Raw genomic sequence first — 26043 nt, 5'->3', positions numbered from 1 at the left:
AATCATCTGCGTTTTCTTTCTTTCGAAACATTTTAAGCATTCAAGATGTAAATAAAATGTAATTAATGAAAATTAACGATAATTTAGTAAATTTATTTTTTAGTTGACTAAAATCTTTATAACAGTTCTACAGGAAATAAAAATAAAAGCATTTTTTATCAATCATTTTTGCATACTTCAAGTTTTATTTGGCAATAATTTCAGGACTATTTACGTCATAAAATTGTGTTTTTTAATTAAAATTTTAAAAAAAGTCAAAATAAAAAGGTATTAATTATTTACATTTTTCAAACATAAGTTAAAATAAATTTTCCTTTGTCTCTTACTTCTCATTCATTTGTACATTTTTAAAGAAATTTTAATTTCAAAATATTTCAAATTGATCTCGAAATCGTGAATATAATATTACATTTATAATCCTACGTTATAATACTTTTGATTAATTTCACTAAAACTCAATCTAAAAATGTTCTTTACCCATTAAAAGTTTGCAACTTTGTATGAGTATACACTATTTGTATCTCACGTATCTCCTAAAAAGGTGTTTAATAAATTTTTTTAGTCATATTAAATTGAACAAAAAAATTTAATTTTCTCATAAATTAATGTAAAAAAACATGATTTCATTTCATGCCTTTTTTTATTTTTTCTAGAAACTACATTAGTTTTATTTAAAAAAGAATTTTTACTCATAGAAGTTACAACTGCAGTTTAATTACAAGTTTTTCATTTTATTATCAAACACAAATTTATTTTCCGCTGGAGTTACCTTATTCCAAAAGAATAAGGATGCTTGATAGAGAAAGCTAGATTCCTCTTTTCTTCTGTATCTGTTGATGCCGAAATAAAACTGATAAAAAAGAGAATTAAAAAAAGTAATAAAACTAAAAATGCTACACTAACAATTCACTTCTCATTATTTTAATTAACATTTAGAAAAAGTAATTTTTTTATACGTGTGATCTTTCAAAAAAGGAAATTATCTTAAATAACTTCCATGACAGAGGGAAGTAATTTTCCTCCAGAGAAGAAGAAATGATATCAAATTAAAAAAAATCAAGAATATGTTAATTTTACACGTTCTCTTTAGCTGTCAAAGTAACGGAAAAGAATCAAAAGGGTTCGGAAAAAAAAACTGCCGAAATAATCGCGCCTCTAAAAGTATGTTCGAACTTTGGTTACGATTTTTCATTTTTATCTTCTTTTTCAATTTAGTTCGATTGAGTTTTAATTCTTTATACTGTACATTTAGAAAAATTGGAAATATATATTTTTAGAAGTCATAAAAATCATTATTAGAACTAAGCGAAACACAGAATTTTTCTGATGCCTGTAATAATCAATGCTTCATTTAAAGATATGTTTCGACATGTATTCTCGATATTAAACAAAATTAGACGTGTTTCAAAGGCACAAAATTTACTAGGACAATTTTAATTTAATAGAAAAAATACTATTACAATTATTTTTATTAATTTAAAAAAATCTGAGGGTTTCCTAATGAAAAGTGAATAGAGTCAATAATTTTGGGTCAATATGACTATAATGTATGCCAGCCGACAGGTAATAAGTTAAAATACGATGATTAAGTTAAGTTATGAGAAATTATTACGTTAAGATATAAGAAATGATTACTTTAATCATTTCTCACATCTTAACATAAAGATATGAGAAATGATTAAAGTTATAAAAAAGGATTGAGCTGCTAAGGTCCATTGGTTAAAGCATTGGATTGTCAATGTGACGGAAGAGGGTTTCAATCAACAATGGCGACTTGAAGATCGAACCAGCTTCAGATCCATTGGCATAAACTTAAGTTTGAAGTGAAGGTGGTTTGTGTTGGAAGTGATTGATGACCACATTGCCACAATAATACCAGTTGTTACGAAATTACGAAGCCTTATACACATGACCCCATGACTTCCAGCGGGAAAGAATGATTTTCTGCTTTATGAAAAGTGGATTAGTTAAAATATGAGAAATGATTAAATTACGACAAATTGCGTATAACTGTCTTACCAGTTGTCATGAAATCATTTAAAGTGAATGTAAATTTGTGCTAAAATGAATGTGTCGAAAACATAGTGTGTAGCAGATATCGCGAAGTGTAAATATGAGTAAAACAATTGTGCTCTCATCTTTTCCTATTTAGCATAATGTTGTCCTCACTTTGAATACTCTGGCGTAAACTGGTATTCAATTGCCCAAATTCTGGGGTGCACTCTTTTAACCTGGAATATAACCCTGAATGGGTAATATTCCAGGAATGGGTCATATTTATGATGCTATCATTCTTGTCCACTTTTCAATTGAGCAACCCTTATACAAAAGTCAATATAGCAATATTAGTAAATAGTGTTTTTTTACTGTATACTAATTCATCACAGCTAATAGTTTGCACTTGCTTCAACATAGCAGCCATGTCTGTTTCACCATCCCAAGGTTTAGCATCAAGGACAACCTTGCATTTTGCAATAACACCAGGTTATTTCATTTCTTTTCTGCATAAAATTTTAAACGCTTTTCTTTAAGCTTTTCAGCATCTGCGTGCAATCCATCATCAAAACGAAACAGATCAATGTCATCATCATCACCACCAGCTTTGGCAGGAGATGATTTAGAAGCTTCACTAAATGGATTTGCCATAAGATTTTATGTGATTATACCATCTTAGAGCATGAGGGTGTGCTGAGAACAAGTGTGTTGCTTGGAAAACAGCTGTATCGGCTTGAGAGGGCTGGAAGCATTCTACATAGCTGCGATCAGCCAAATATTCATTAAGCCAACATCAGTTTTGAGATCTCCGAAACCCATTTTAGAAGAATTTTATTTAAAGAAAACACAGCTCACAAATGTTAGGAAAGTGAAAAAAAAATATAAATAAACTTAAGATATATAACCAAATTTCCACAGATAAAGAAAAAAATAAAATTGATATGTTCCAAAATATGATGCCACTCAGAAGATAGGGAATTTTTCGGACTTTCTTAATGAGTATTTTTCTAAAAATTATTACCCATTAACTTCAGAAAATAATCTTTTAATTGGCATCAACTTTTTATTACTCTTCGTGAAAAAACGATTCCCTACGTCTTAAAATTAATAAGAAAAATCTATTTTAAGCTTTTGATTTAAAATAAAAAGACTCGTATAAAGCATTATATATATATATATATATATATATATATATATATATATATATATATATATATATATATATATATATATATATATATATATATATATATATATATATATATATATATATATATATATATATATATATATATATATATATATATATATATATATATATATATCACAAGTGCCGTATATTGTTTTATACGGCAGGCATTGAACATTCATTACGCACCTCGAAAGATGCTGGAAGTGTTGCTCATTTCACGTTACCTGGCACTTGTGAACCTGATGAGAATTAACATTGAACCCACACATCACTACTTACATTGACAAATCTAAATTAAACATTGACAAAATGACTTAACATCCAACAAAACTATTGCATATTTAATGGTAATACATAAGCATTCTAGCTTTTCAAAATTTGAAGTTTTTATGGAAAAACTTTTTTAAAGTAAATTGTAATTTCCATTTACGGTGATTTTTTAAATGGTTAATTCGGATAATTGTTCTTAAAAAAAAACGATTAAGGGTAAAAATATTAATAAAAATAATATTAATAATAAAAATAATAATAATGATTTTCTCTTCAAACTAAAACCATGACACACGTAAACTAATTTATGCAATCTGCTTCAGGGTGCGAATAATCTTATTTCTATCAAATTATTTCTTTTAAATCATTAACGAATACAGCCCAGCATATCAATTTATTCGTTAATAAAAATAAAACGTTAAATAGGTGTATTTCAAATGTCCCAAGCATATGCATTATGATGGACATTTCTACAAATAAAAAAGGAAAACACATTAATTTATGCAGAAAAATAGCATGGCATCAGATTTCTTTTTCCTCATTCATTTAAGCAGAAGTGAAAAGACTTACCACTAAAATTTTACAATTTCAATAGTTAAAAATATCTAAGATAAAAAATTGTTGTCGTTCTTTTTACTTTACAAATAGAACGTTACAACAAAATATAAAATTATGTTGATTCAATAGTTGATCATAATGAATCCCACCTGTAGGAACAATAAGTCAAAAAGATTTCTTTTGAAAACAAACATTTTCTTCTTACTTCTAGCAATATTTAAACAAAAACAATTTTATTAATAAAATCCACAAAATTACTTGTAAGTTTGTTTTGAAAAATATATTTTTCCAAGTAATTTGTTTTATTTAAACGATTTTAAAATGATCATTTAAGAATTAATTTTTAAATGATCTTCATAAAAACGGTTCTAAAAACGTTTTTCTAATTTTAGAATTGATTATTTTGACTTTAAAAAGAATTTCCAAAAGAGTTTTCAATTCAATATTTTCGAAGTTGCATTCTGAAATATGTAACTTAGTAGTACTTTCAATTATGAAATTTGCTGTTTTTGATGTAGAACTTGAAAAATTTATGAAACTTGAAATAGCGTTTTGCATTCTAATCCATTAAAATCCAATTTCAAATGTCTAACTTAAAATTTTCCTAGTCAGTATTAGTTTCCTAGTATGGATTAATATTTTCTTACGTTTTGTATTAGTAGAAGTAGTATTTTATTTACGTCATACTAGGGTTGTACAATGGTTCTTGGCTATCGTCTGGGAAATATCCTTGAAGATGATCCGATTGCCATCATAATTTTTATCGTCTGGAGAAGGGGTGGCACTCCCTCTTTGGTAGCCAAACGACCTGCGTGTAATCGAGCACTTTAACGTGTAAACTAGAGCAGTTTAACTTGGACCAATACCACACACCCTTGGTCCCTTTGCAGGTTGATCAAAGGAGTCACCCACCCACTCACTGACCGCTATCACTTATGCTTGACATCGTAGATCTACTGATAACCATGCCTTACGATCAGTTACGATTTCACATTGGAACAACCCGATAGTTTTTTCTTGGAATTTGAAATCTGTATGATAATGAAATCTGTATCCTGCATCAAACAAAACCAGTCACATTTCTATCTAATTTAAACGAAAAATATAAAATATGTTTCACTTTATAAAAGGAAAATTCTTTCTCAAAAACAAAATTCTGAAATGTTTCCGAATGGGGAAAATTCAATATTTTATATTATTAAGAAAAATATTTTTCATAAAAATAAAAAATTCTGAAAGCACTGAAGCGAAAAATGTATTTAAAAATAACCTAGTCATAGACAAAAGCTTAAAATCGATCGAGCTGCAAAACCTCAGATTAATGAAAGTTTATGAACCCGTTAGAAAAGGCACAGTTGTTGACGAAAAAGAAGAAAAAATTAAAGAAAGGGAAACCAAAAGAAACCATGGTAGCCAATGAGACAGTGATGGCCGAAGAAGGCAATTAAAAATAGAACACATTTAATTACACAATGCAAGGGAGGAAAACGGAAATCATTTTTTTAAGAAACGAGATATTTATGAATAAAACAAGACTTAAAGGCATCAAGATGAGCTGATGTTTGAAAATAATAATATAAAAAAATAGCGAGATTGAAAATAAATTTATGCTCATTTTACCAATTATATGAGATACTTGAAGGCTTGTTGATCTCTTCATAACATATATCTTCATAAAAGTTTCAGAATAAATTTAAAAATACGCTTGATGACTTTGCATTCCTGACGAGGAGTGTCGTGTGTTGGCCATTCAAAACCAGTCAACAAATACGGTAGTAAAAAATTATTTTTTTAAAAAAGATGTGTTGCCTCTTGATCATTTTTAACACGTTGATATACCTTTTCAAATTCATAAATGTTTCGTAAATATAAATCTTATTAAAAAGATCACACTAGTATATCGTATTAAATAACAGTGGAAATGCTGGTCTTTTACAAAAAACATATAAATTGTTAACAACTAAACAGAGTAAAATAGTAAATTAAATGCATTGTGCGTAAAATCTATATTCGCAAGAATTTACAACCTTCAAAACGCGATTTTCATATCAATCTCTCTCAATTTATATGGATTTCTATTTCAATTATGTAAAGCAAAAAGGTATTAAACGATATTTAAGTGATATTATATCCCACATCTATAATCAATATATCTTTATGTAGCAATGAAATAACACATATTTTCGTTGCCTTAATCACAATAGCGCGTGATACAATTTAACAAAAAATATATATATTTTGAATGAATTGATGTTTTCAGTTTCAAAACAACATTAAATAAATTGAATCGAAAAGTACCTTTCTTTCAAAGATGAAAAAAAAATTCCTTCATAATTAAAAAACAAAACATAATTTTAATTTACACATTTTACATTAAGAGCTACTTTATTTTAAATAGTCTTTCAAGCGTAGCAATTTGAATTTTTAATCCATACATCATCGTAAAAAATAGCCAATTAATCAAAATGGGATCAACTCTTATGGCCTTAATTATACCAAAATTTTAATTGGAATAATCTTGATCCGAAAAGCCCGATTTAAGAGGTCTTAACGAGAAAATAACAAAACAAAAAAGAGTATTTGTTAAGATTCTTAGAATTTTTATTAAATGAAGACGTACTAAAGGCAAAAAAAGAGAACATTATAATTTAAAAAAAGCGGTACAATGAGCTTCGGGAGTTTTAATCTGTCATCCCCACGCAGCCTATTCTAAAGAACTTTATTAAAAATGAATACCTTTCATTCATCTTTTTAAGTTGATACAAGACTTTTCAATAATGAAAACTACTCCTCTTTAATACTTGCTTTTTTTTACCATAATTAATCGAGTTTTTATTTCGATTAGTTTTATTTTAATGATTAAATAATCTTCTCATTAAAATAACAATTAGAAAAGCTTCCTATTTTGATAGTTTTTTGCTGTATATCTAGCGCGTTAATAAAGTATTTTAAAAGAAACGAATGTTTTATTTGACATTAAAATTTATTTCGGAGTAAAAATATTTAAAATAGATACTTAAGTAGTTGTGAATTACTTTATAAAAAATAATTCAGTCATATAACAATTAGATACATTTTTTTGTAATTTTTATGTATAAAACTCAAAATTATAAAGAGAAGGTAATTGATTTTTTAATCACTGGGTACATTTAAGTGTCTTCATCAGGACACATAACGAGTATGAAAACTAGAACATAATACTTTTTCAAGTACATGAAATTAAAACAAGAAAAAACAGTCATAACTCTTTATTTTATTAACCACATTCTCACAGCATTTATGATTCATTTAAACTATTTAATTCAAATGTACTAATAAATACATTGGGATATTACATCTGAATATATATGATGATTAAAAATATTTTACAAAATATTCAATAAATATTCATAAAATATTCAAATTTTCAACGAAATATCGCGTAACTGCCAGCAAAATTGTGAACTCGTTATACTATTCAGTATACAACCCCGTGCTGTATGCTTTATAAAGCAATTAAACAATTACAATTTGTCAATAAAACCTGTTTTTTTTTTTAAATATTAAAACTATTCCCCATGTAAATTTTAGGGAAACCTATGTATTTTATCTTATCATAAAGTACTTAAAAAATAGTACGCGCTATGTTCAGTCTGGGGCAAATTATTAAAATATTACGTTTATTAAAATCTTACGCTTAGTTCCTAACTATAGTTCACATCCCTAACTATTAGAATGAGAATTTTTTTCGGGAGTTATTCGAATTTTCAACGAAATATCGCGTAACTGCCAGCAAAATTGTGGAGGCCGTCAACTCGTTATACTATTCAATATACAACCCCGTGCTGAATACTTTATAAAGCAATTAAAAAATTACAATTTGTCAAAAAAAACCTGTTTTTTTAATATCAAAACTTTTTCCCATGTAAATTTTAGGGAAAACTATGTATTTAATCTTATTATAAATACTTAAAAAATAGTAAGCGCTATGTTCAGTCTGTTGCGAATTATTAATTAAAATATTACGCTTATTAAAATCCTCCTACGCTTAGTTCCTAACTATAGTTCACATCCCTAACTATTAGAATGAGAATTTTTTTCGGAAGTTATTCATCTCCGACATCACTAAACTACCGGAATCATAGAAGAGCAACGTAAGCACATTCTCGTGCATTGAAGCCTTTTATTAAATTCTTGCCGTAGAAGATAGGTGGGAAGTTCCACAGTTTATCAAGGGTGGTCATCTCACTGACACAAAGGCTTTTCCAAACGATAAATGCAACCCATAAGGCTCGCCTCATTAGATCGCAATAGAAAAGCCTAATGAAGTGAACTAAATTCACGTCAAACTGATTCGATGTTTCGCACGCGATGTGAAAACCCAACGATTCATCAGAGTCCAAACACGTACGAAACTCCTTATTTGACGAACTATTCAGATGAAACATCGAAAGGGACCCTTTGAGTAGGGACTTTAGCTCGTGAGCGATTGTCAAACGATGAAAAGGGAGGGGCTTCTGTGCAACGTTCTTAATAAAATAGAATCGAGTGAATTTTTAAAAGGCCAGCGATTTGCTTCCTGAAATATGGCTAATCTGGAAATTGTGGAAAGCTTTCGGAACCAATTACTTTTAAAATATTTGATGAAAAATAGTTTCAGAAACATTCTTGGATTGCAAGGATGATGTTAAGCTTTTAAAATAACCAGTTATAACTTTCAATAAAAAATCTAAAATTATTTTCATTGTCTGATAATTTTAGTGAAAAGTTCAAAAAAATTAAAATATTGTAAAAAAAAAAGTTTACTACTTTAGTTAAAGTTTTATTTTAAACCTGCATTTGCGTGGTATTTTGAAGCATCAAATGTGAAACGTAAATGCGGGTCATTTATTTTTTGCAAGAGCTAAAAAGAAATCTTTAATTGGTGAATCTGTGTCGTAATTTTATTTGCGGATTTTTTTGCCTTTTTCTTATGAATTCGCATAATAATATCAAAATCTATATAATATACATACTCTTATATTATATATAAAGTATATAGATTAAAGTATATATAATATGATATACTTTGAGGATAGACAACAATTCTAATAAGAAGAAAATTTTTAAAATATATTATAAATTTTAAATTATGATATAATATACATTTAAGTACTCATAAAACCTTTATTCGAGTTCGCATCAAAAAGTTTATTTTTTTCAGGTATTTAAGAATATGTATGAAACTGTAAATTAGTGTATTGTTTTGAACTAATTTTAATTGCAGTTGTTTATTTACGTAGCACTAGAATGGGCTATTGGCGACGGTCTGGGAAACATCTCTCAGGATGATCCGAAGACATGCCCTCAAAATTGTGATCCTCTGCGTAGGGGATGACACCCCCACTTTGGTAGTCCAATGACCTGCGTGTGAAATCGAACACTTTACGGTAGAACAGTTTAACAAAAACCGATACCGCACACCCTCGGTCCCTTCGTTGTCTGATCAAAGTTGTCACCCAGCCACACACTGACCGTAGTCAGTGATGCCTGACTTCGGTGTTCTACTGGAAATAGTGTGTTACGATGTAATTTTAGAACCAATTTTAGAGTAAACAAAATGTCAATGATGTTCAGTATTATATAGCCATATGGCAAAAAATGTCTTCTGTATTGAGAAAATATTCCCGTAAAATTTTCCTTTAAAATATAGCCTGTAAGATTTTTCATATAATAGCATAAATTTAATACACTACGAGGAACAATAGTGAGAAGTTAATTACTTTTTGTTTAATACGAATTTAAATTGACAACTCGTAATTCAAAATATACTACTAATTTACCTTTAAGTTATAATACGGACCTAATTATATTAGTTGTTGCAACGGAATAATTGTATTAACTATTTTTAGTGCACTAATTAACTAGAGATGCATGGCATACCTAAACTACATCTAAAGTGTAAGATTTCATTGTTAATCAATAAGACTTCCTCATGTTAAAACCATTAAAAAAGGTAAAATGAATAAGATTTCGCATTTTAGATTTTCAAAAACAAAATGCGTGCAATTAAAGTATTAACAGTAACACTTAAACAAAACTAATGTCATAATGTAATATTTCTAATCATTAGCGATAAAAAATTCAGTCTAATTATGTACTTCATTAAAGATCATTTTCCTTTTTATATTCTTTTTTTTTCAATTGAAAAACCCGCAAGAGAATTAAAACAATTTAGGTTGTTTATTTTCGATGTGTTCATAATCAAATTTTAAGTATAATGCTCATCAATAAGATATCGCAAAAGTGATTCAAAAAGAAAAATAATTACTAATTCATATTTTAGTTTTTCAAACAAATATGTAGAAGCTCAGTATTAGAAGTTACACTTCAAAATAATTTCAACTCGGAATCTTTCGTAATCTTTCTAATCATACACAATAAAAGTTTTCAGAATATTGGTATTATCACAACTAGATTTTTTTATATAATTTTAGTCTCAAGCACCAGCATTCTATAATTTCAAATGATAATTTTAAATTGATCATTTTGTTTTCTGTTTACGAATCGATTAATTGATCGTTTTGTTTTTGTTTGAATCTCCTTCCCTTGCTTCGGTAGCCCCATGAGCTGCACGCGAAGTCGAGCACTTTACGGTAGAACGAGGATCGATACCGCGCACTCTTCGTCCTTACGCAGGCTGATCAAAGCGGTCACCCACCCGCTTACTTACCTCAGCCAGTGATGCTTGGCTTCAGTGTTCTACTGGGAACCATGTCTTTACGATCACAACTGCGAGACCACAATTCAAGCGTAAATAGTTATGTAATAATATGTCACGATTATATTCAAGTGATAACTATCAATAATATCATGTAATAATAATGATTTTTATAATAATTAATTCAAAATGAATAATTTAACTATAAAAACAGCTCCCAAAGCAATATAAACTTATAACTAGCAATAATACTTTGTAATAATGATATTTGTAATAGTTAATTCAAATGATGTTACTATATAGTTAGTAAAACTATGTTTTTATAACAGTTTAAAAATAAAATATCGACTATATCGTGTAACAATAATATTTTTATAGCTTATTTTGGTGACGTATAAATAGTACAAATAGTTCCCAAAACTATTTACTCACAATAATATAAACATGAATAAACTTTTGCAGCTACATACGATAAATGATCAACTTATATCTCGATAACGCACCTTTTACATGAGCAAACTATACATTTTTGCTATACAACAAGAAATGGATACATCCCTTGTAAAATATATCGGTTGGATAGATATCATATTTTAACTGTCAAACATATGAGATAAAGGATCCAAAATAACATTGTAACATCTTCTCAGTACACTAAAGAAGAACCCAGCATATTATGGATGAGTTGTCAAAGTTTTCCCTTTGGCGCGTTTTATCTCCAGTTCTTGGCGCCCAATTGTGATTGATTATCCAAAGCTTATGTGTAAGGTGAAGAAAATTTCTGGAATGTGTTTTATCATCACATTTACGGCTTCCGAGGAGCGTTTTAACGGGGAAAAAATAAAACATTCATAGCAGAAAAAATGTTTATTTTCCTAAAATGATAGCATGCTTTTTTTTGTTTTAGAGAACAGAGTTGCTAAACGCTTTTTTTAAAATTACGAAAATAAGAACCATTAAGAGCTAAAGCGAAAAAAAAATAATAAGCATTCAATTGAAGAATTTTTTCCCCATAACTTTTTGCGTAGTTAAGCATGGACAATTTATTTAAGATTTTTTTTTCCAGTATCGCTTTTTACAGCATCTAACATAACTCTTGAAGTTTTTATTGCTGCGTTTTTTCAGATTAAACATGACATAAAATTACATTATTTTTTTAAGTGCAAATAACAATTTATAAAAATAAACTGGTCCAAAAAATTATTAAACAAAAAATAAAATTATTCCGTCAGCAATCTATTGTCAGCCACGGAATTCATAAAGGGTAAAGATCCATTGTTTCATGACCAATAGTGTGATAAAGGCAATGGGATCAGCATTGCGTACTGTCCACCTTTACTTCTTAAACAAGCTACTTAAGAACATAAAACCACAGATGGAAATCGAACCCAAGTTCTTCACTGCGCGTTTAAGATTCTAAATAAATTATTTTCTGGATTAATTTTGAGTGATAAGGAAAGGAGATAATTTTGATGATAAGGAGTCACTTAGGAAAAAAAAATTTATTTGTATAATATTTTCCTGTGATAAAGATTATTTGGCAGGCGTATTTATATAGTGAAAAATACTACTTATTAGAATTTATCTCCCTTACATGCTTATACACTTCATTTTTGTCCCTTTTTAAAATAAGTACACAACCACTTAATTTTTGTTGCTAGGCAGAGGACTATTCAAATCAGACAAGATGGAAAAAAAACATTATTCTCGATCGACCTATAGGCTCTGTATCTTAAAATGAAGTTAATCAATATTTGATTTGGGCTTTCATTTAACTATGACAAAAGAAAATGTAAACACTATAAATTGTTAACCAAGTAATCATACAAAAAATATTTCTGGTAAAATACCAATCAGATTCATAAGAATAATTTCCAACTTAAAATTGGTTGATAAAATGAAAGAATTAAGAAAATAAAATTAAAGAGCATTTTAAAAAGATATTGAACATTGCTTGAATATTAATCATAGCATTACTCAATGCCAAACTGCTTTACATAAATGCACATTTAGTCAAAAATTGCATTTAATATCAGCATTAAACTCCTCTGTTCTGAAACTTTCAGTAATTGAAAGCCATTAAAGAATACTCAAAATGTTTCTAAAACTTAAAATATAAATGAGGCACTTTGAAACCCTCTTTTTAGTATTTTTCTTTGCTTTAATTATCTCAGAAAATAAAACTCTTACAAGTGCCATCTGAAAAGTTACAATGGCCTGAAATAAAAATAATGTAGAACTCGAGCTGAAATTCAGCATTATAAATGTTTTAAAAATGTCTCGAGTAATGTTAATTAAGCTCTGCGAAAAATCACTTTATTGTGTGTATTCTAATTCAGTTAAACATCTTCTGAATTATTTTTGTAGAAATTTTACATAAATAAATTAAATATATAAATTATACAATATTTTGTTATAAAATACAAACAATTGAATAATAATTATATTATGCAATAAAGATTGTATGATGTATTGTATAGTAATAACTTTTATACGTGTTTACATTCCTCATATATAAGTATGAAAGTAAGAAATATTTATGTACTAATGTATTTACCTAATAAATATATAGTTAATTACATACGAACACATATTTTAGCTACATATGTAAGCATATACTTATATTGTGCGTATAAAATATATGTATGTACATATCTAATATTTATGCACATATGTATGAACACATATAAAAACTGAAACTATAAAACTGAAACTACGTGTGTAGAAAATGAAAACTGCAACTAGCTTACGCAATAAATGTATATATTTTATGCACATACTTGCGCAAGTACAATAAATATTCGTGCTTGTGTACGCATGTGCTTACACTCTACTTTCTTTTGTACATGCATTGCGTGTACAATTTGTGTCCCATACAAACTGTGTGTGTACATATGTTTTAAGTGCGTATGTACCTAGAAAAATTGTATATGCAATCATTGTACAAGCACGCAATGAACATACATTAATTCTATGCATGCATAGAGCATATATTGTACATAGGATATATATTGTGCATACATGCATTGGACATAGCTGCATGGGACATGCATATATTACACATACATGTGGAATGTATAGGACATATATTCCACATGCAATCATGTTAGTTAGCACAAACAAAAGTACATTGTAGCGTACATATGCACAAACGTGCGTTATACTCAAATATGTACATAAAACAATCATCGTGCTTACATATCTACATTGCTAGCACATACATACGTACATTAACATTAGATGTATACATATGTATATATATTTTATGCATGCAATGTAAGTATATTTGTACATATGTATGTAATTAGCCAATTGAAACTACAATGGCCCTCTAATAACATTAATATATTATAGTCGAACTTTCTGTAAATGTTGAAATGTATATTACACAGTAATCAGTATTTAGTATTGTTATTATGATTTATTTTTCAATGCAAGACTGCTAATATAACAGTAAAGGAATTAATTTCAATAAAAATAAAATATATAAGAAATTCAAAGTTTATAAAAAAAAAAATTTCACATTTCTATATGTAACGCCTGAACTTTTTTATATGCCGATACTCAAAAAATAGCTCCGATTAAAAAAAAAATCAGCTAAATTAATATTTTCTTCTTCTTTTAACTTTTACTTGATTTTTGAGAAAAATAAAAAACATTTGCTTTGTGTGGAAAGAGTCCTGCTTCAGATATAGAATTTCGTAAAATTCTTGAAATTTGCGTGACTCACAAGTCACGCAAGGTGAACATTGATTTTAAATACAACCATATATTATTATACTTTAATGAATATGTACAGATGGTTTGTAGTTTCCTTTTAGTTATGTTTCGGAACCACATCTTTCAAACTTATTTGTTGCTTAATAGGAAACATTTATAAAATCTGTGATGTTCACATTGATTATTATTCCTTGTTTGTGTAAACAATTTCGACTGAATACAATTGATATAGGGATAAAATGCATACGATAGAATTTATAAATCAATAGAAAAGAAAGTAACCAAGCCACAACAATCGCTTATCAAAAGTAAAAAGATGGAAAAGTTAGTAATACTGCGTTAAAGAGCTGAAGAAATGATATTAATACTACTATTTCATAAAACAAAATTTTGATTATCAGAAAGATTTCGAAAAGAAAAGTTTAAAATTTTGAAAAAGTATTTATTTTTTTAGATAATTAAGATGATAAATATTTTTAAACGAATTGCAACGAAGTATTTATCATAGCAAATTAAAAAAACATATCAGAATAAGTTTTGTAACTGAGTTTAAAAAAATCATTTTAAAATATTTCTTTATGGGAAAGAGAAAACGCTTCTGAAATTAAAGGGCAATTTACAAAGGCTTAAATCTCTTTGAAATTTATCTACAAACAATTACTTCAAAATAATGACAATAAATGAGTTTTGATAATATTTCATCTCAATTTTAATTAAGCAATAAATATTTTCTTAACGAAATCTTTTGAAATCATTTAAATAGTTCGTTTCAAGTAAAGATCCTTCTCTATCAGAATATCTTATTGGTAACAAAATTTAGAGAATAAAAATAACGAAATAAACTGTATTGAAGTTTTTATTCCAACCTATGATTGATATTTCTACAGAGAATGCATCGGGTTGTAAATGGATTTAATATTCTAATCTAACGAATATCTAAACCTACATTTCAATAATTGAATTCGGATACAAATCGGAAAAGTTTTCTTTTTTTCAAACAAAATCTTAAGCTCTGATTCACCGTATTATTTAACTTCGAGTTGAAATTCTACTTCAAAAAAGACTCCATTTACTTTTTTAAATATAAAAGTTCTTCAAATGTTTTATTTCATTTTAAATTTTATAAAGAAGAAAGATAATTTAATTTTTTCTTAAGATTCTAAGAAAGAAATAATTTACTTTTTACTAGTTTCAGTTTTCATATAGTTGTTCTTTTTTCTAGCTTGAGTGGTTTTCTAAGGATTTTACTAAAATACCAGAAATTAAAAATATTTCACCAGGAAAATATATACTGTAACAAAATCTAAAATACTCCTTTCTGAAATTGGATGACTAAAATTAGATGTTGCGTGAATTATTTTATACCGTACTTAGTATTAACTATAGATTCAATTTCAAAGTTTAGCTTAACGCTATAAAGTCTTATAATTATTATAATTAAAAAAAAAGAGAAAGTTTTGAAATTACTATCAAACATTTAGGTTTTATATTTAAGCCTTTATCTTTTAATTTTTAAGTATAATGCTTGAACTATTTATTAAAAACATGTTTTATATACTACGAGCATTTCTAATTACTGTGAATAATAAATTTAACCAAATAGAATAATATGAAAAAAACTAAAAATTATTACTATGAATTATTTGTTATAAGTTTAACTTGTTTTTTATACAATTTTCAAAAGCTGACATGTTTTTTTATGGTATTGTATTTCTTATATCTTCAACACAATATATTGTTTAAAAGATAGCAAATTTTAACGAACATTTTTTGAAATTTATAACTGCAAAATAATAGCTGGAATTATTTTTAATGCAAATCGGAAAAAAAAAATTTATAATTTTTCATTCACTTCCGAATTTTGTATTTTATTATGTACTTTAAAACAGTTTTTTAATTAACTACAGTAAAATAGCAATTCCGAAGAAAAATGAGTGAGTATTGTATTGATAAAAAGTCTTCGAGTGTGAATGGATTTATTTTAATTCCCAAAAACTTTTAAATATCATTTTGTACAATGTATCCATCGTCACACATCAAAAATTGGATTATTGACGGAGGTGACACTATAAAAGGTATGGGATAGCAATATGCAACAGATGATGGCTGTGGTATCGCGTACAAAATGCAAATGGATTTAGTACGCATATGGCATTTTAAATGCATATGGGTTTAATATTCAGATGAATGGGTTTAGTATGTATATGGGTAGTGCATTGGCATGATTTTCTGTGCTTCTGCGAATATTTCTGATGTACTGCACGGCGAGAATTAACTAAATTTGAAAGTGGACTGGTAGTTGGAATAAGACAGATAGAACATTCCATTCCGGAAGTTTCAGGGAATTTAACATTCCTAGATCTACAGTGTCAAGAGTATACCAAAAACACTTAATTTCCGTCATAACCATGCAGCAAGGTGGGGACTGCTTTCTCAGTCTGATTGCACCGATCATTGACAGAAAATGGTTTTGTTCAGCTACTTGGAGACCACTTGGAGCCATTCTTGGACTTCATGTACCCAAAACACGATTGGATTTTTATAGACAAAAAAGCACCAGTGGGTCTGAATCGTTTGAGACTAGTTAGATGAACATTCTGGACCAATTCCGGTGAATGATTTGACCACCTAGATCACCCAACATGGATCCCATTGAACATTTATGGAATCTAATCTAGAAGTCAATTCTAACACAAAATCCTGTACCAGCAACATTTGGATTATTATGTATATCTATTGAGGTTTCATGGGTGAATGTTTCTGAAAAAGACTTGCAATTACTTGTTAAGTCCGTGCCATAACGAAACTTAGCATTTCGTAAGCTAGAGAAGATTCGACGATATTAAGAGGTATCCTATGACTTTTGCCAATAGGCTACCATTCATTTTTTAATCAGTTATTTAATATAACTACAATATCTTGAAGCATTATACAATACCTTGAACAATTATATAATACCTTGAAGCATTATATTTTTGTATTACGTTTTCGGCCTACAAAAGCCATTTTTTTAAAATAAGAATGGGAAATATTGATTTCTTCTAGTACGATTTCGAAAACGTGACATCAAAGTTTAAATAAAGCCCTTTCTGCACTAAGTGCTTCAACATTTTTTATTGATTTATTGAATAAATTATTCATTTTATGAAAATGTACTTTATTCATTCAATGTAGTAATAGAAGCGAATTATTAAAAAATTACTTAATAAGCCAAGTCATAATTCCAAAAAATATAAGTATTGAATTAAACATTTAATATCCTCACAAAGTGAAAAAATAACATTTTTTCTTTATCTAAATACGATAGAAATATATCATAAAGTATCTTACGTCAGTCCCACAGCAATGATTGATTGTTTACGTTATTAAAAGAGGCAAGATGCCATGATTCTGTTTTCTTCCCTCCATAAAATATCTGAGATATTGTTCTTGCATTTCTGAACAGTAAACCTCCATCCCAATGGCTATCTTAAAAGAATAAAGTTAATGTGTTTTATAATCTGAAAGCTTAAGGCTCGGTACTTTCTATGATGATCTGTTCATATATTAATGATATTTATCTACCGCTTCTTTGTACATATTAGATGCATTTGGAGCAAAACATTTTATTTCAGTAGCAATAGGTTGAGGTTAGATGACGAAAGAAGAAGATTGTATTGAGAAATTAGTTCCCTAAAGTATGTTTGCTATTCTAAAAAGTATTGCATTTTATATATTACTTCTTCGGAACGTTTCCCAGCCTTAAGAACTAATCAGTTATGAAAATAGCTTTCTGAAAGAGAAAGCTGTTCTTAAGGGGAAAAATTGTTTTGCTCGTGTGCCCTCATACAGAGTGTTTTTTAAGACCTCCCTTAGTAAGAATTTTTAGAACGCACAATTAAAAGAGAAAAGGCATCAACAATTAGGATCAAAAATTTATATTTCACTCTAAAAAAACGCATTTGATTGTACAGGAATGTGGGAGTATTAAACAAGGTAGGTTTGATTGCGAGAGGAGTTGAGAGATAATTATCAGAAACACCTTCCAAATTCCAATTGAACCTGTTTTTCTGTTTATTACTTTTCTCTGTATACCTTTTGTAATTCGTCAAATATCAATAGAGTTTATGCTTTTTCGTAAGTTAAATATTAATTTGTAATCGCCAATGCTTATAATTTTTTTTTACATTTTTGATTTAAGATTCAAAAAATGCATATTAATAGTTAATTTTACGGAACACCTTATATAGGCTTTAAGTATATGATACTTTAAGAAAAATGAATTCTAAATTTCAAAAATCTTAAAGATACTTTAAAAATAACAGTTGTTTTTTTAACAACATTCCCTTTGGAGGATTTCATAAAGTTGCAGCGTAGATACTACTACAACTATTAAATAAGGTACTACTACAACTATTAAATAAGGTACTACTACAACTATTAAATAAGGTACTACTACAACTATTAAATAAGGTACTGCTACAACTATTAAATAATCAATATTATTACATAATTATATAAGGCATTTTAACTTGATTCAATCTGGAGGTACCTTTTGATAGATAACGGTTGATAAAGTCGGCTGCCTTTCACCCACATTGGTGACCTTCGGATATGGTCTGAACACGCCTACCTCGACTGAAATGCCCACTTCAATTTAAACACACCAAGTTCAATGGACGGTTCACAGTGAACAGTTGACTTTGTATATGTGACTGCGACATTTTCCTCCTCACTCTCTTATTACTCAGTCTCGATCACACATAATTAGGGCATGTACACACTCGACTTCTAATTGCGACACAGGGGCTGCTAAGACTACAACCATGATCTTAACATGGCTCTCCCGGCCTCTCTCAAAGCAGCAATGAATAAACTAATGGTATTTGTTCATCGAATTCTATCACAGAATAAATTCTGTAATGTAGCTGGGAGTAATGTAGCGTAGCTATCACTGCAACCATTTAATTAATTTTAAATTCATGAGTATATAAGACATGCGAACTCCTTACCTTTACTACTTTAACTAACCTTTTGATAGATGACGGCTAATAATCTTGATAGCCTTTCGCCAACGAAGTATTTATTGTTAATCTATTTTGTACGACTTAATCATTCATGAATTAAATGCTTTAACCAACCACTTTAAACTAAGATCTGAAGATAGAGATTTTAGATTAAGGTAAAAGACCTAAGGCAAACTTTTTTGTCATAGTTCAAAGCAGGCTATTTCAATATATTCTGTCATAGCTAAATTCATACAAATTGCAATTGACTGTACATGTGTTTCTCAAATTATAAAATTAGTGTATAAACTAGTCTTTGTTTGCTGATATTTAAAAACATCATTAAGTGATAGTTTGCGGCTTAATTTCTTAAAATTATCAATAAGACCAAGTATTTAGATTTCTGAATTACCGATTGTCTTGTTTAAGCACATAAATTTCTAACCTACTTCTGCCTTAAAAGTAAAAAAAATCCCCGTTAGAAAAAAATTAGTTTTCCTTTTTCTAGATAGACAGTTGTAGATAGATACTTTTGAATTTCGTCGGGAAAAAAGCACTTTTCCTTGTGAAAAACAACCTGTTCTAGTAGATCTATTACGAAAAGATTTTACCACTGATTATTGCAGAATAAACCAATTTACCGTCTGGGAAAGCAATTAGATCCTAAATATACAATATTGACAATTAAGGAAATTTTTCACAATAATTTTGATTCCTTGTTTATAGTAAAATAATTTTAAAAATAAACTATTTCATTAATTTCTTGAAACTGCTAAGCCAAAATTTATTACATAGTTTACAGTTTATTAATTAATATATAAAATTGTTACCAACGTAAAAACAGCTAAAAATCGTGCTAACAATACCCTCATTACCATGACAGTCTAATACTCATTTCTTACTAGATAATATAGATACTCATCTAATAAAATTGAATATTGGAAAATATACTTGTTGATACTTACAAACTTTAACTTGATTACAGTTTATATTACATGCAATAAATGACCCAAAGTGTTGGATGACCCAAATCTTCAAGTATGATTTGGAGTGGTATCGACACCCAAAAGAGTGATGGGACCAACCTGAAGGTGTCTGACTATTTTCTATGTCCTCCGCCGCTAATACTTCGGGAAAACGGAGGATGTTCTAGGTTAAATAATTCATGGGTTAAATTTCAAACACATGGAGCTGTCGAATAATTTTCCAAAGAGAGAACCTCAGCAATTAGGTCATTCATTTTTAACTTTTTTTCAAGCAATTACAATCTTAAATTTAATAATACTTTTACATTAAGTCACTCAATATCATTTTTTTTTCTCTTTTTAAGAAGTTATAATCTTATTAATAAATTATAATATAATATATATTAGGTATATTAGTTATAAATTAGGTCTCATGGCATCTTAACTTAGTCATTAATTTACTAGTTATTTAACTTTAGATATTTTATTTAAAAGTAATGAATATTTTTATTATTTTATTATTATGTATATTGTACTAATATTTTCCGTTAGAGTATGCCTGGTCAGATGGGCTTAGTAGTTCTGAAGAGTTGTAGGTAGGATATAGGTGCACGCTGCCTCACGCATTGCTTCAAGGTAGCAGCTGGTGGTTTCCGTGTCGTATGAGCCTAGAACCATGGACAGTCCCTACAGCAGGGATGCTTAATTAAACGTGGGGAGCCGTGAAAAACAGCAAACCCGCATCACGAGTCGTCTGGCCACCTTCTGTGACCAAACAATGAATTTAGAAAATAATGTAAATGACGAAACTAAAATGAAATTGAAACAAAATAAATTAGAGGAATCTAAAATTACCGAACTAAAACGGAGAAGTAAACAGAAATAAGGCGAGACAGGTTTGCAGACAGAACAAAAACAGAATATTCTCAATAAATTTAAAGTAAGCAGACCAAGCAAATCCAGAATAAAATTGAAAAAGAAACAATTATCAAGAAGTGAAGTAAATTGAAATTATTCACTAGCATAAAAGCATATCTAATGCTTGAAAATTAATATAAATTATACTGGATCATTTTATTACAAACTTGTTAGTTCTAATTTAAACAGCTAAATCAAATAATTAATTAATTAGACAAAAGTGTTTATTTCACTCATTACATTTAAATTCTAATTTGATCATAAACCATTTAAATATCTTATTATAACAGAAATTACACAAACTAACTCCGATATCACTTCAACTCTTGCAATGACTGAGGATAAAGATATCGATTGAATAATCGGAAAGCTTAAACTCGTCTTTAATGAGCAATGCATCCAACAAATGCATTGAATTTAATCAAATATGTCAACCTTTAACCCGGCTCACTTCCTGTCTAAACAGCCGTAACTGTAAGAGACAGATGACGGAATCCCCATTGAAGATAGATTGCCATCCAAATTCAATTGAAATGTAAATCTCTATTAAAAGGAATGTCAGTCAAAAGATGTATGCATGACTATGGATAATGGAATTGTTTGTTTATTTATAATAGAAATAGCGCAGTTATTATAATTATGCCTTTAATAAATAATGACTTTCATTCAGATAATGCTAAAACACACAAACACTGTTTTAATATTGCATGCAGGTAACATTAATCCATTTGTTATAACGACAGCAGAAATCCATTAATTATTTAACCATATAATGTCACCAGTTAATGGGTACACAGATAGTTCGAACGAAGTTTGCAACCTTTTCCTGATTTATTTTTATAAAGCTAGTTTAATTTGAAATACATTTTAGTTTTTTCTAACTAATATATTAAAACTACTATTACTTGCGTGCCGTTGAGTTAAAGCTAAGATTCTGAAAAAATTTTTAATGGTTCCTAGAATAAAATGTTTCTTCTTTCTGGGAGGGGCGAAATTTATTTTGAATATTTCTTCCATAATAAGTTTCCAGAAAGTTATTTTTTAAATATTTCATAAAATATTTTTGAATCCTTGTCTTCTGGATTGTGATCAAAATTACAAGGCTACGGAGTTAAACATTAGGAGTCGTTAACCCAAAAATTAGGTCGGCTGTTCAACGACTGTTATAAAATTATGAAAATAAAATATAATGTTCTTTTGAAAAGATTTCTGTATTACATGTGAAAAGTTGTAATCATATAATAATTACTAGAAAAATTATTCCACTAGTAGTTGCAGGAAAATATAGATTTTAATGCTTCTGGTTATAATAAACTAGAATGCTTCTGTAGTTTTTTAAACGCTTTAAACTGTACTTCGTAACATGTTTTTCATATTTGAAAGGCAATTTTCACCTTTTTGTCTTCATGGACATTAATTCTGAACATAATTCAAACAGTAAACTGAATTATACCTCTGAAGCTTTAGAATTCAATAACTGCAGTACAAGAAAAAAACAAATCTGATAAAAAGTCAAAGAAATTTTTTTTTTGAAAAAAAAACTGAAATGTAGCAAAAAGAAAACACTTTTTTTAATGAAATTCTATTGTAAGTGGAGTATGCATTTACAGTTCAGTTTTCATTTTTGAAATGTGCCACGTTAAAGACTTTTAAAAATACCGGATAAGATTTTTCGCAAATTTCTGATAAAAAGATAAAAAAAAACAAATTCAAATAATAATAAAAAATCACAAGCTATTTTCTTTTAAAGTAATAAAAAAAACTAAATATATTTTTTTAATTAAGATTTTGCAAATAAATGTACTAATTTTAAAAAGCAATGAACTGCCAATATTTAAATATTATTAACATATTACTAGTTAAAATATCAATATGAATGAAAATGGAGCATTTTTCAAATTAAAAATTTAGCTTTTAAAACTCAAGTTTAAGGACATTAGTCTAGATATTTATTTTAAAGGAAATAAAAATTCAAAGACTAAACAATTTGAATTTGCACTGTCAAGCATTAAAAATAACAACTTTTGGCCACTCTCCCCACTAAACTAATGGGACCATATTTCCTAGATTGCGGCTTCCCCTATTAAGGATCAGAAATCTAAGCATGTCGAAAAAGAGGTGTGATTATTCAGAAAAGGTATTGTTTTTAGTCTGATTTCGTAACTTAATATATTGCCTGCACTAATTAGCTATCGTATTAAGATCTCGACCTATTAAGATTGAGTCCTAGTACCTGATAATCATATCACTAGATCAAAAGTTATTCAGTGCTGTTTTGAACACTGTAAACTAAAAAAAGGAATAAACAAAAAGAAATTAAAGCAGATTATGTATTTTACAAAAAAAAAGGTGTATCCATATTACTATTTATTTTGACTGGGATAAAACTCCAGACTTCCCTTTAAAGGAACAAAATCAAAACAGTTATTGAATTTTTTTTCTGTCTATGATATAAAATCTTGATATTGTTCCATTTTTCCCACTACAAATAAGCACATGTTTTCTCAGAAACACCTGAACATCTTTTCGACAGTTCAGCATCGAATATGTTACTTTCTTTTTCTACCATTTGTTAGAAATGGAGCTGAAATGATTGATATTTAGCACCTGCAGTTTTTGATTCAATCGCATCACAGATTTCTTTTCAATAGAGGAAAAAAAGCAGAATTTATGTTGCAAGAAAAACTTTACGTAGGCAAACAGAAAACAAAAATATTATATTAAGAAATAATCTCAAATAAGGAATCACAATACATTAATGAATACATTTACCCAAGATTCTAATTTTTATCAAATGAGAGATTATTTGTTATGTTTCAGAACTTTATTTGAAGTAATTTTTACTTATTTACAACTTAGACATTGCTGTCTTATAACTATTGCTTAGTTTTACATCGAATCAAATGAGACTGACTTCGAGGAAAGAGTAATAATAATAATTTTGAATTTATAGAAAATTTATGGAAAAAAAGAACCAAAGTCATTTTGACTCATTTGAAGTTGCTATCTAGACGAATTAAGTATTGTTCCCCAAGTATTTTTACGCTAAATGGAATTAAACTATACTCGATTCAATAGTACAGAAAAGGCAAAGATTGTTTTCTGTATAAAAGTACTATTTTTTACCTTAGCTCTATATTCATTAAAGAAAAATAAATTATTAATGAATAATAACTTTTGATCTAAAATAATGAAAATTTAGTTAAAAACAAAATAGAGATCTATTTTTATGCTTCTATAATTATTTGAGCAAAAATTTATACATAGCACTTAAAAATTAATAGAAATTTATAAATAGCTACTAACTAATTGCTAGATATGACTGTCCTACATTTTCTTGAAATTTATTGAATTGGTATTAAACAATTATAATATAAAATTTATTTTTACTATAATTTAAAATGTATTTAAATTGTACTAATTTAATATGTGATTAATTCAGGCTTATGTTAGAGAAAAAAAATTTAAATGCAATAATTGAATACTTATTACAAATTTAAATTTTAATATTGATTACATTACTTTTTTATTTACATAACTATTTGCTTATTTTCTATAATTATTTAATATAATCAAAAATTATGATTTCAAAAAATATAAGTTACAATCAGAAAAATGCAAATCAATTAAAGCAAAACTAAATTCTATTATCATTAAAAACTAAACAAAAATGAGTAACAATGAATTTAGCTTGATTAATATTCCGCTGACTGCTTTCATTTAATGTCATTTGCAAACAAATGATTTCGAATTAATATACATACAGTTAATAGATTTCATTCCGAATACTTGTAATAGGTTCATTAAGTTAATTTACTTCGGTAATATCCTTATTTTATTAATTCCTTTGATATTTAGTTCGAAACTAAAGTCAGCTTACTCTTAACATGCTATGTTTTGTGCTTAATTGCAGTTACAAATTGTTTTATAATACAAAGAATTTCATATGTCTTAATAATGCTGATTTTTCAGTAAAGGATAAAGGATACAATATACATTTTCAACAATTCAATATCTATTGATAAGATAAGATTGTGCGTTGTTTGTTTTTTCCCTACATTGAGCTTTAAGTGATGCTGAAACTTGATCATTTTAGCATCCAACTTTATTTTATATATCAAATTAGTTAATAATACTAAGATCAATAATTTATTAAAGATAACATTTCTGCTAGTTTTGCGCGATTACTATTCTATCTATATGTATATTTTTTATGTCTACTTCTGTCGGTAACAAATTTCTCAATGTTACATTTGTACGTGGTTATCTGTTTAAAATATTTTTCTTCCAAACTTTATTTTTTTTGATCATCGGCTGATTCAGACTAGCACCCTGTTTTAGTTTAAATAATTTTCTAATAATTCCGAATATATATATATATATATATATATATATATATAGTAGAGCGCCGATTATCCGATCCCTTATTATCCGAACTTCCAATTATCCGAACTATGTCTGAATTAATTTATGTTTTTTTTTTTGAAGTTTAGAATACTTTTTAACCTATCGACAATTTTTCTAAATTAAAAAGAATAAGTAATATCCCCTACTTCTGAAGACTATATTTAATTTACAACCTTTTTAGCAGTTTTCTCGTAGTAGCCGTACATACATGTATTGTGATACAGTTAAACTTACATAACCCTTTAGCCCTTTACAACTGAAAATTATCTTCCAAGAATGCGAGCTCATTTTGATAGTCTACAATGGTTGGAATGCAGAAGGAGTTTATGAATAGATAAGTGCTGAAGTTCTATA

The 26043-nt window shown here is 27.9% G+C and overlaps 1 protein-coding gene and 1 pseudogene across 9 annotated transcripts in view; both read right to left on the bottom strand.

The window, feature by feature from the left end:
* LOC107437533 (voltage-dependent calcium channel subunit alpha-2/delta-3) overlaps positions 1 to 26043 on the bottom strand; it is a 346295-nt gene that overhangs the window by 255123 nt on the left and 65129 nt on the right. The gene's annotated exons all lie outside the window — the stretch shown is intronic.
* LOC122268969 (elongation factor 1-beta pseudogene) lies at positions 1661 to 3131 on the bottom strand (annotated as a pseudogene).

The sequence above is a fragment of the Parasteatoda tepidariorum genome, chromosome 11 (assembly GCF_982258835.1).
Source record: "Parasteatoda tepidariorum strain Cologne lab strain chromosome 11, Ptep-v5.0, whole genome shotgun sequence".
Lineage (NCBI taxonomy): Eukaryota > Metazoa > Arthropoda > Arachnida > Araneae > Theridiidae > Parasteatoda > Parasteatoda tepidariorum.
This window is presented reverse-complemented; position numbering and strand designations above follow the sequence as displayed.